This window comes from Falco naumanni, chromosome 4 (assembly GCF_017639655.2).
Source record: "Falco naumanni isolate bFalNau1 chromosome 4, bFalNau1.pat, whole genome shotgun sequence".
Lineage (NCBI taxonomy): Eukaryota > Metazoa > Chordata > Aves > Falconiformes > Falconidae > Falco > Falco naumanni.
Genome location: NC_054057.1, coordinates 36,817,615 through 36,828,952, shown reverse-complemented (window position 1 = coordinate 36,828,952; position 11,338 = coordinate 36,817,615).

The window sequence follows — 11,338 nt, the reverse complement described above, 5'->3', positions numbered from 1 at the left end:
CCCCCATTCTAGCCAGGCTCTTCTCTTGCACTGTATGTTTGTGTGGTGAGCTGGTCCAAGGAACTGAGGCACTCTGTCATATGTCAGCTTAGTCTATGGATAGATCAGATCTGGTCAGCTTTCCGTGAAGTTGCTTGAGCTCCTTACTAGCACAGGCCAGACCACAGCACTGGAAGGAGTGGAAGGTGCTGTACAACCACATACTTGTGTGGAAACGTGCATTTGCAGGCTGCCAAAGTCTCCACAAAAAACAGCTGAAATTGTTATGCATAGTCTTTTGTGTTTTTCAATGTTAGTCAAAGTATGTGAAGGCTCTAACAGGAAATTGTGAAATGGCTCTGATTGCTCTAACTTGCCTTGTTTTTGCTGTTATCTTTCGTAAGGCAGCTGCTTGCTTAAAAGGGTTGGGTGTTGTGATCTGAAACACTGCTGTTACCTGGTTAGCTGCCTCTCTAGGAAATACACAGCTCCTTTCCCACCCTCACAATAACGCTCTTTGTTTATGCCTTTTGTTATAAAATTATATGTCACAGTCCTTATTCATGTTCCTTGTGGTGGAACTCCTAAGCAGATGATACCCTTGACTGGTGAAGCTGAAGCAAAGACATTTCTTGACTACTCCTTTTTTTCTGGTTTCCTAAATAGGCATGGTTGGCAACCAGCCCTCTGTGTGCCCTTCCTATTCTGGGAGGCAGATGGAGATGGGTGCTCAAGCTCAGTGGTATCTTTGTGAAGATACACGCTGCTGTAACTGCAGTTGTGCAAACCTAGCTGAATTAGCTAGCTTGAGTGCTGGCAGCGGTGTGGACAGGCAGCGAGGACGCCTGAGGGGCTGGATCTCAATGTATGTTACTCAGGGTACCCCTGAGCTGTGTGGCCAGCACTGAACACTTTTGTCCAAGGCACCTGGGGATACAGAGAATTGGAGGAAGCCAAGCTACCAGGTGTCCTGTGGGAACACACTTGCAGACCTCTCAGATGACCCAAATTATTTGATAAATTAGAATAGAATAGAATAGAATAGAATAGAATAAAATAGAATAGAATAGAATAGAACAGAATAGACTATTTCAGTTGGAAGGGACTTACAATGATCATGCCTGACCAATTCAGGGCTGACCAAGATAAAGCACATTATTAATGGCATTGTCCAAATGCCTCAAACAGTGACAGGCTTGGGGCATCGACCACCTCTCTAGGAAGCCTGTTCCAATGTTTGACCACCCTCTCTGTAAAGAAATGCTTTATTATATTCAGTCTAAACCTCCCCCTGGGATGGCTTTGAGCTATTCCCATGCATCCTATCACTAGATACCAGGAAGAGGGCACCTCCTTCTCTACTTCCCCGCCTCAGGAAGCTGTAGAGAGCAACGAGGTCATCCCTCAGCCTCCTTTTCTCCAAACTAGACAACCCCAAAGGCCTTAGCTGCTCCTCACAGGACATTCCTTCCAGCCCTTTCACCAGCTTTGTTGCTCTCCAATATGAATTAAATAGGTCTTTCATTTTCATTTTCTTATTAGAGATGGAGAAAAAGTCATCACAGCCCTTTTTTCTACATACTAGAATACTTATCATCTTTCTTGGTATTTTTTCCCACCAAGAGAAAACACTTATAAAGGCCTTTTTAAAACTTTTATTTTCCTCATTTACCTTGCTTCTCAAAGGCTCTGCTCATTTGGCTGTATCTTTCAGACACACTTGAAAGGAATTTCAAATGGAATCCAGTTTTCTAACTGTCCTAGACTGCTGTTTAGGATAGTAACCTGGCATATTTGAATGTGATTGGAATATTCTGTACTTTTAGATACAACTTGTGGATAGGACTATAACAGGCTTAAAGGACTTGGTAAGTGCTTAAAAGTTAGGTTTTGAATGGAATACTATTCAATAAATATGAAAAATCAGTAAAGAGGAAAGTGTAGGTCTAAACAAAACACATGAATGACATCCATCCCAATTTTGGTTTTCTCCCATGTAAGCTTTTGTTTTGACTTAGCAAAACAATCTTATTCATTTATTATTAGGATGAAAGAAAAGTTATATAGAAGCTACTCTTTAGAACTAGAGGAAATCAAGATGCACCTTGATGAATATCTCAGTGTTGACATTATACAGTATTTTTCTAAATAATAATATTGGTTCATTTTTGGTCAGGGTATGCAATTGTATAGATGTGCTTTAGTTCAGAAGTTCTGCCCTAATATTTCTACATTAAAATGTATTTGAGTTATGAGATCCACTGTGACCGGCAGCTTTGTACTTTGCCCTGGAACACAGCACATAGCCTTAAGAGATACATACATATTATCTTTTTAGGTGGAGCAGGATTTCCAACACGCTGGTATTTGCATTGCATGTTTAACTGAACTGCGATGCAAATTTATACTTGAACGGACTCCTTAGATGTCTAATCTTTTATTTGTCTTCTACACTCCTTGTCTATGGTTTATTTACCACTGATTCTAATCAAGAAAAGATCCGTTGCTTTTTTCCTCATTATTTTAACGACACAGCACAACTGTCATCCCAAGGCTGCATCAATTTAATTGCTTACAATGTGATCCCTTTATATCTGTTCGTGAAGTGTTTGGAAGCTTTTGCTGCAGTTCTGTTGCTCACTAGAAAAGCCTTATGGCCTCCACAGAGAGACAGTGAGGGAGCAGAGCTTCTACCCTGTAGGAGCTGGGCACATTTCATACATTGAGGACTCTTTAAGAACTACTTGTTGAGCAAACATTTCTGTACAGACTGACATGGACTGTTAAAATGTCAGCCAGGGACAAAGATTGGATCCTACACTTTGATGTTTTTAGAGATGCTTATGAACAGCATTCTGCAGTTTTTAATGTGTGAGTATAGAATATACTAAAAAATACAGCATGACTTACTGTTCAAGGGTATTCTAATACAGTGGCACTAAAAAAAAATCTTTGGTTAGCTATAAAAATACTCTCAACATAGCCAATTAGCTACCTAGAAAGTAGCTGTTGTAAATCAGGAAGCCTCTTATAGGAGGCAGGTTTGAGGAACCAGTCCCCCTTCAAATGTACAAGTCATCTGGGGCATGCTCAATTCACCTATCTGTCAGAAAAAGTCAGTGTTTGCTAGTATTACCTACTTTCCCTTTCTCTTTTTCCCTGTCCCAAGCATAGTTACCCAGAACCTCCTGCCATCACCTGCGGGAAGCCATTGCCCTCTAGCTCCCAGAAAGATGTATGATACAGATGCATTGATAGCAGTGTGGTGACAGATTTCCAAAGAAATTATGTAAACACTGAAGGAAGTCCATAGAAAATATGTGATTGTATTTTATCTGACTAAGGCAAAAAGAAATAAAAAAGAATTAAGCTACTTAAGTTTTTTTAAGCTGAGATTATAAAACAATGAGCCTTTTCCTTTTCAAGTTCACTTTCTAAAGGTAAAGCATGGATGCACATGCGTAGTGCTGCGCTTGTTTTTTGCCTTCATACCTAGCTCAGCTGGCCGTACGTATTTCAAGGGGGTGGTTAATGGAAGCATACATTCTTTCTACATTAACATGAACTGATGGTGTTGTAACTGCTAGTGTCATTTTTGCTGAGAGCTACCTGCTAATCCAGGGGTCCTCAAACTTTTTAACCAGGGGGCCGGCGTGTGGATGCAGTGTCAGGCAGTCATCTGCGGCTGCTTGGTTTCCCCCCCAACCCCCGGCGAGGGGGGTCTGTAAATACCGGGGGGCTGGATTGAGGACCCTGGGGGGGCGTATCTGGCCTGCGGGCCGTAGTTTGAGGACCCCTGTTCTCCCTCCCTGTGCTTGCAGAATCACAGCATGGCTGAGGCTGGAAAGCACCTCTAGAGGTCATCTAGTCCAACTCCTGCTCAAAGCAGGATGTTAGGAAAATCTTATTTCTTAACTATTATACCATTTAATCTTTATAGTATAAAATTGTATTAACTTTCTTTAAAATATATATAAATATAGTTTACATTGTATATTGAATAGCTATGCTTGAGCGATCAGACTAAAGAACCCCAGCTCATCATAAGCAGGACAGCCTAGCCCCCAAATAAGGACTTTGTTTCTTGGAATCTTAAAAGTTGTCCATGAAGGATAAAAGATACCCCTGGAAAACCAAGATAACACCAGCATCCTAGTCCCTCTAACATTTCTTTGAAACCCTCCCATTGCCTGTCATCATAGATAAGTAACTGGAGCAAGATTAGCTCCAGGGCTGTCTGATCAATAAAGATCAATAAAGAATCAGGTGGATGATGACACCATGGAAATATAGTTGCTCTGCAAAGTTTTACTATGATTAGTAAACAGTAGTGTGGTTTGTTAAGTAGCGGTTAGTCAAATTGTGTTGCACCTGAATGCTTGACACACTTATAAAGCTACGTTCAGGGTGCCCCAATTTGAATGGGACACCTCACATGCACGAATAAAAGTATTACTCTTGTAATTCTATGCTTTGCATCCTAGCCCATCTCCTTAGTTGGCATGGGTCAGTTGCGAATTTCATAACAAGTGTCAGCTACAGCAGGTTGCCGGGGACTGCATCCGCTTGGGTTTACAGTATCTCCAGGGATGGAGACTCCACAGCAGGGTCCTCAAACTACGGCCCGCGGGCCAGATACGGCCCCCCAGGGTCCTCAATTCAGCCCCCGGTATTTACAGAAACCCCCTGCCAGGGGTTGGGGGGGGAACCAAGCAGCCGCAGATGGCTGCCTGCCACTGCATCCGCGCGCCGGCCCCCTGGTTAAAAAGTTTGAGGACCCCTGCTCCACAGCCTCTCTGGGCAGCCAGTTCCAGTGCGCAACCACCTTGGCAGTAAAAGGATTTTTCTTATATTCATACATAACTTATTTTCTTTCAGTTTGTGCTCATTGCCTCTTGTCCTGTCACTGGGCACCACTGAAAAGAGCCTGCCTCTGTCTTCTGTGCACGCCCCTTTCGGGTATTTACACACACTGATGGGATCCCTGAGTCTTCTCTTCAGGCTGAACAGTCCCAGTTCTCTCAACTCACCATTGTATGCCAGATGATCCTTCATCATCGTTGTGGGACATTGCTGGATGCACTCCAGTGTGTCCATGTTTTCTACTGGGAAGCCCAGCACTGAACCTAGCACTCCAGATGTGCCTCACCATTGCTGATTAGAGGGGAAGGGTCACCTCCTTTGATCTGCTGGCAGCGCTTCTCCTAATGCCACCCAGGATACTTGTTGGCCTTCTTGATCTTGCTGTAGTTTTAATAGGATTGTGGAATATTAGTCTGTTGCCCTGTAAGAAGGGGTTAATGTTGCAAAGCCATATCGAAATGTAAGATGGAGCATTCTCATATAAGCAGTGGTGAAAGCCTAAAGTGACATTTTCCGGTATCCTTATGAATTGCCTCTAAGCTGTGTAGTAAGAAAAGACCAAGTACTACACACCACCTTGTGGTTTGGTATAAGTACCTGGAGTTGCTCTGACTGCTGTAGCTGTTCATACACTGCTTCCAGTTATGGCCCGTCTTCCCTACCTTTGATCTCAAGTTGATAGCCGCACTTCATCAAGGAAAGACATTCTTCACCCTCATCAGTGGACAAATGAAATGGCAAAAGCCTCCACCAAAGGGAATGAGAAGAAAATGTGACAGGGCTTTTTCTACTTTTTCTCCCCATGTTTCATTTTGAACATACTATATCCTCATTATCCCCATCTCACATTTGAACAGCCCGACATGTACATCATCTAGTTTAATGGACGAACTCTCCATTGGTTTTGGTAAGATTTGAACAGATCTTACATCAATAAATGAAAGCTTATCAATCTCTTTTGAACGTGGTAGTACCAGTGAGAAAAGGACAAGAATCTAATATGAAAAGTTTTCTTTTTCATTCATTAAAATTCTGTGACATTTCAGAGCTGCTTTCCCCATAGCTGCTTGTTTTCATACCTCCACCAAAAGCACCAAAAGCACTGTGCAATTTTTTGAAGAATAATAAAGAATAAGCACAGTTTGAATAAGAATTCAAACCACTAGTATGTTTTTGTTTAACAGCCAGTAACACATAAGATGCAGTAAAACAAAAATAGATTAGAACAATATAATATAAGCAGAGGCAACTTGCCTGCCTTTGCTCTCTGTCCCTTGCAATAACATATTTCTATTTGCAGAGCTGGTTCTACTGCCATAGCTAGAATTAAGCCAGACAATATTCTTTCTATAGCAAAATGTTTTCCCACCAGTTGAGTTTTTGGTTCTAAGTCAGGAGTAGGAGCGTGGCTGCCATGACCTGCATGTACATTTACAATTTTACAGAGAGGTTGTAGCTAGATGCAGAGAGGGAGCCCCAGGGTGGCAGCGGGGCTGGGCATACGTTAGGGTGGGTGTGATCTTGCTGTACCACTGTGTGATGAGGGAAGGGCAAGGGCCTCCAAGGGACATTTTACTTGACCCTCCCCAGAGCAACAGGCAGATTTTTGTCCTTTATTTATAAATATAATGATATATGTCCTTTGCAGTGAAAAATGCATAGCCATACATGGATCCACAGAACTATGAGACACTGTGTGCTGCATAAACCAAATTATCATATTAAAATATTGTACAGGTATTTTGCAGATGTTTAAAAGACTGTTAGGGTGGACTTTTGTCTTAGATTGCCAAAGTCATCTCACATTGTTGACAGATGGCTTAGTTTGAAATGGCTTGATGATCTCTTATCAAGACATGAGCACAGATTCTGAAATAAAGTATTTCAGGAGCCTTATAATGCACTTTAACACAGGCCAAGTGTGTCTACAGTGAGCTTCAAAAAACAAAGAATGGAATTGATATTGAACTGATTTATTTTTGTTTGTCATGAAAATACTTAGGACAATGTATAGTACTGGCAGTTTTAAATACAGAGGCTCCAGAGGTGGAGAGACAGTTATTTCTGTAAATCCATCTGCATTTTTTGCCCTGTGGTCCTGCAGCGACATCAAATGTGGTAAGATGGAATGTTGTCAAGCACTTCAGAAATCTGTATGTTCATTTCAGAGCAATTAAAATACCAACTCCAGCAAGAAGAGGAGGAGAAAAGAAGGTGAAAATCAGACTTTGCACCTCCCAAAGGGCTGTCCCAATTTGAAACACACAAATGAAGTCAGCTTTAAATGAGCGATGGAGGAATTTGTGGGGATGGCCCCTGAGCTTCTTGATTCTTCAGGACAACTTCAGTACTTCAGAGTTCTGCCCAAATGTATCTACTTACAGCCTCTCTGCCATGAAGGAGACACCTTCATGTTAAAGAGTTATTTCTCAGGGAGCAAATCTGGTGACTACGTTGTCTTTGAGGTCACCTTAGAACTTCCTTCAAGTCTGGGCAGCACCAGCTGCCTCTGTGAGGTGCCAAGTCCTCTTTTCCTCACACGCAACAGTGAAGTTGTCCTTTCCTCTTTTTTTTTCAGCATTATAAGATCAGAATATTCATTAACAACAGTGTTATTCTTCCTCATCTTTGAAAGAAGGAGGTGGGAAGTAAATTTAGTAAACACCAATTAGGGAGGTATTTTAAATAAGTACAAATGATTTTTCATAAAACAGAGTGCTTTAAATAATCCCATACAGCCTGTCTTAAAGGGTGGACACACTCTATGCTTTCTCATTACTCAACCTAATGATTCTCCACACAATTAGCTCTTACTGAAGTATCCTGTTTTTTCTGTAAATTATTCTAATTCAATTCATAATTCTCTTTTTCCCTGGCTGCAGCTAACTGACACCATCTAATAGCCTACCCTGTGGAAATAATAGTGGATTTTCCTGCAGGATTCAGACATCTGCTAACAGAGGCTTCTGGAAGAGGATTCCTCTGTTTGTGAAGGAACTTGTAGCACACTGTGTGAACAGGATAAGATTGGTTTCATTTGCACTGGAAAATTAGAATTGTAATGTATAAATAGCCTGAACATTCTGCAGCTTGCAGAAATTACTTGAATATTACTTGCTTTTCTAGTCAATGAGAAACAGGCTCTTCTGCAGCAAATAGAAAACCAGTTCAAATGCAAAGGAAACAGAATTTAATGAAAACACATTATTTTGAACAATATACATATGTACAGTCTTTAACTGCCTGACAGATCAGTTTCTATGTTTGTAAATTAAAAGATAATGTTACATTAAATGTATTAAAATAATGACTTTATTTTAAACCCCAAATGTATTTTGCAGTGTGACATATTGCATTTACTGCTTTTCATGTCAATATGGAGACCCTCTCATGTAATAGTCAATCCCAATGAAAAACTCCCATACATTTTTTTGCCATTTTTTTTTAATAAAACAAGCATGGGAGGCATCCTGGGATTGATTCCTCCCTGTGCCTCCCACCCATTATTGTAATAAAACATACAGATTTTATGCTGCAATTTTTAGGCTGTCCCTTTGTCTTTTGTATTTACAAATAAGGAAAAAATGTATAGAATAGAAAAAATACATTTCCCAAGAAATTATTAATTAAAAAGAAGAAAAAAAAAGTTTTAAAATGGGCAATTTGGAGCACCCGAAGGAAAGGGATCGTTAGTCTGAAGAGAAATTGCTATTTCAAGAAAAGCTGGCATAAGCCTTTGCCATTCTTGGAGTTGCTGGCATTTCCTTTCAATACGTAACAAAGGAAAAGAATACACTTTTGTATTTTCAGATGGTTTGATTTCCTGTTCCTGTGTCTTCATATACATCTAGGAAAGAACATATATATATATATATATATATATGTATATACACACACACACACACGTACATATATATAACAGTTGTCCACAATGCTGCATTTCTTTTCTTTAAAAAAACACTGTTGCAAACATATAAACAAACCAGCAGTTCTAAACACAAAAGTAAAATAGTTCTTCAGCCTGAATGACAGCTCTGGGGGCATTTTTGCAACACACTGAAATTTGACTGAATTTTTAGTATGTGTAAGATCTCTAGTTTTGAAAAGATAAGACAGGTCTGAGCCATAAATAATGTAATGGCTAATATAGCACCGTGCACTGCTGCTTTTTCAGTACAGATATTTCAAGTTGCTCATACATTACCAACAACAATGTACCAGGGCACCTGCTATAGGGTGGCAGTAATGGCAGGCTGAGTCAGTGTAGTCCCCCGTACAAGTCCCATGCTGAAATGCCTGGCAAGAGTTTGCATCCACATTGCTCTTCAGCAGTTGGCAGAGCAGAAATTTGTTAAATGGTAAATGCTTGATCTGAGAGAAACAGTGTGTAGGAGAGGAGAGGGAGATGATGTACATTTATCTTCATTTGAAGTGAAAATGAGACCTAAGTTACAAACAGTTTCTGCTCACAGAAGAGTTGTGAGCTGTCAGTGCTTATGTATAAATGCTGGCTAAACTTGCGCATTAGCTTTTGCAGCCATTTTCAGATTTCTTTCACATGTGAAAGACTGTGTCATCCAGTTTGTCACAGGATTTATATTTAATTTTAAAAATATGCAAGGGTCATTAAAAAAACCTCAAAAGTGGCTTAAAAGAGTGTGTTTAATGAAATGGTTGAGTATGTGACAGTCATGTTACACCCTGTGACTGTGGAGCCCAGAGGTGGAGTAGAACAGTCTCTTCAAAAACTGATTTCATCTTTTCCCTTTGATTCTTTGGAGGAGCAGGGAAGGCAAATCTGCAGAAGATTGTTGTGAGCAGTAACTAATAACATCACATGAATGTAAAAGTGCAAAGTCAGCTATCATCTGAGCTAATTTTTTGACTGCAATTAGGTTATGAGTCCATCAGTCCAAGCCCAAGAGAGTTTAAGAGTTTAGTTTCCAGTGGTATTCTTTCTTTTTAAAAGCCAGGGCACATTTAAGATTTTGTAATTATTTAGAATGTCAGAGGCATAAAAAGGCTAATAAAAGCATAAGGAAAAGTGGAAGGAAAAAGCTATTCCCGGGGTGTCAGGCACTGGCTAGTCTGTGAATATGCTGGTCCTGTCACTGGGATTTCTAATAGCCAGAGGGAGAACATGAGCTAACACTGAGGAAGTTAGATGCAAGGAGAGGATTTGAAAAATTCTCAGACTGCAAATCTGAGAATGAAATGCTTTTCTTTGCATGTTAATTCTAATAGATTTATGAAATTACAGCATTTCCATTCAGAACCACTGGGAATAACAGTAAAATGATCACTTTACCAACAAACCTGTTTGGCTCCCATAATATTCAATCTTTTGTTCTGTATAAAGAGAAGTTCCTATTGTAAGCAGAGTGTAGGCAAGTTTTGTACAAGTGTTCCCATGAACGTTCCTGATTACCATACAGACGGCTGCATACCGAGTCCGTGGGATCCATCCACAGGCAATCATTACTTTGCACTACAGGAGTTTGGAATTACTTTCCCAGCTCCATCCCCTGTTCTGCGGTGCTTCCTTTTTTCCTTACACTGATGGCTGAAGCATCTTGCTGCAAACACCAGTATTGACTTATTTGTCCTTATTTATTTAGCACTCAAGAGTGCTCCTTTGTGGCACGTCAGGAATTGGAAAATTCATGAAAGTGGTCTTTCTAGTCTGACTGGTTTACCCATTATCACGTTTAGCATATTTTATTAGTGAAAATGTTGTTCCATTTTCTTTTTAAAAATCTTGATACATGAAAAAAGCAGCAAAATGGTTTTATGCAAATGAGTCCTTTACAAATACAGAACATGTTTTGTGAAGTTTGAGTTGAAATCTGAACTGTCACAAAGTTCAAGTTACCTTTACTTTGAATTTATTCCTTTTCAAGAGGGGTCATGTATCAGTGGGAAAGTTGAGAAGGAAGACATGTAGGAGAAAGAATAAGAAAAGAGACACCTTATGAATGCTGTTTTTTACATCTGGTTTAAAAAAAACTCTTAATGTTCGAAGTGAGTAACTCCAAGCAGAACACAAACGTCATTAGTAATTCATTACTGCTTTCTCACTGATCAGCTTGCTTTTACAGGCATGGCTGCATGTTTGCGTATGTATTTTGGACACAAAGCTGAAGATGTCACCTGCACAAAAATTTTAGTAGTACAAGTACTGAATGCTAATGAAGTTACCTAAACATTGTGATTACCAAGACAACTGAGTAGTATATTGGTAAGAGTGCATATTTTCCTTTTCAACCATAAAAGAAACAGAACACATCATAAACACATGGAAAATGTGATATCATAGGCTTGTTACCAAATAAAGTCTTGTGTACCAGTTCTTAACTGGTAAGAAAGGCTGTCGATATTCACAACTGATTTATGGCAGCTATACCACAATTAGAGAAACTTTACAGTGTATTCACTCTTATGCCAAGAAGTGCTGCGAAGTAGGTGATTTGAACAAAACCAGGACTACCAGACACTG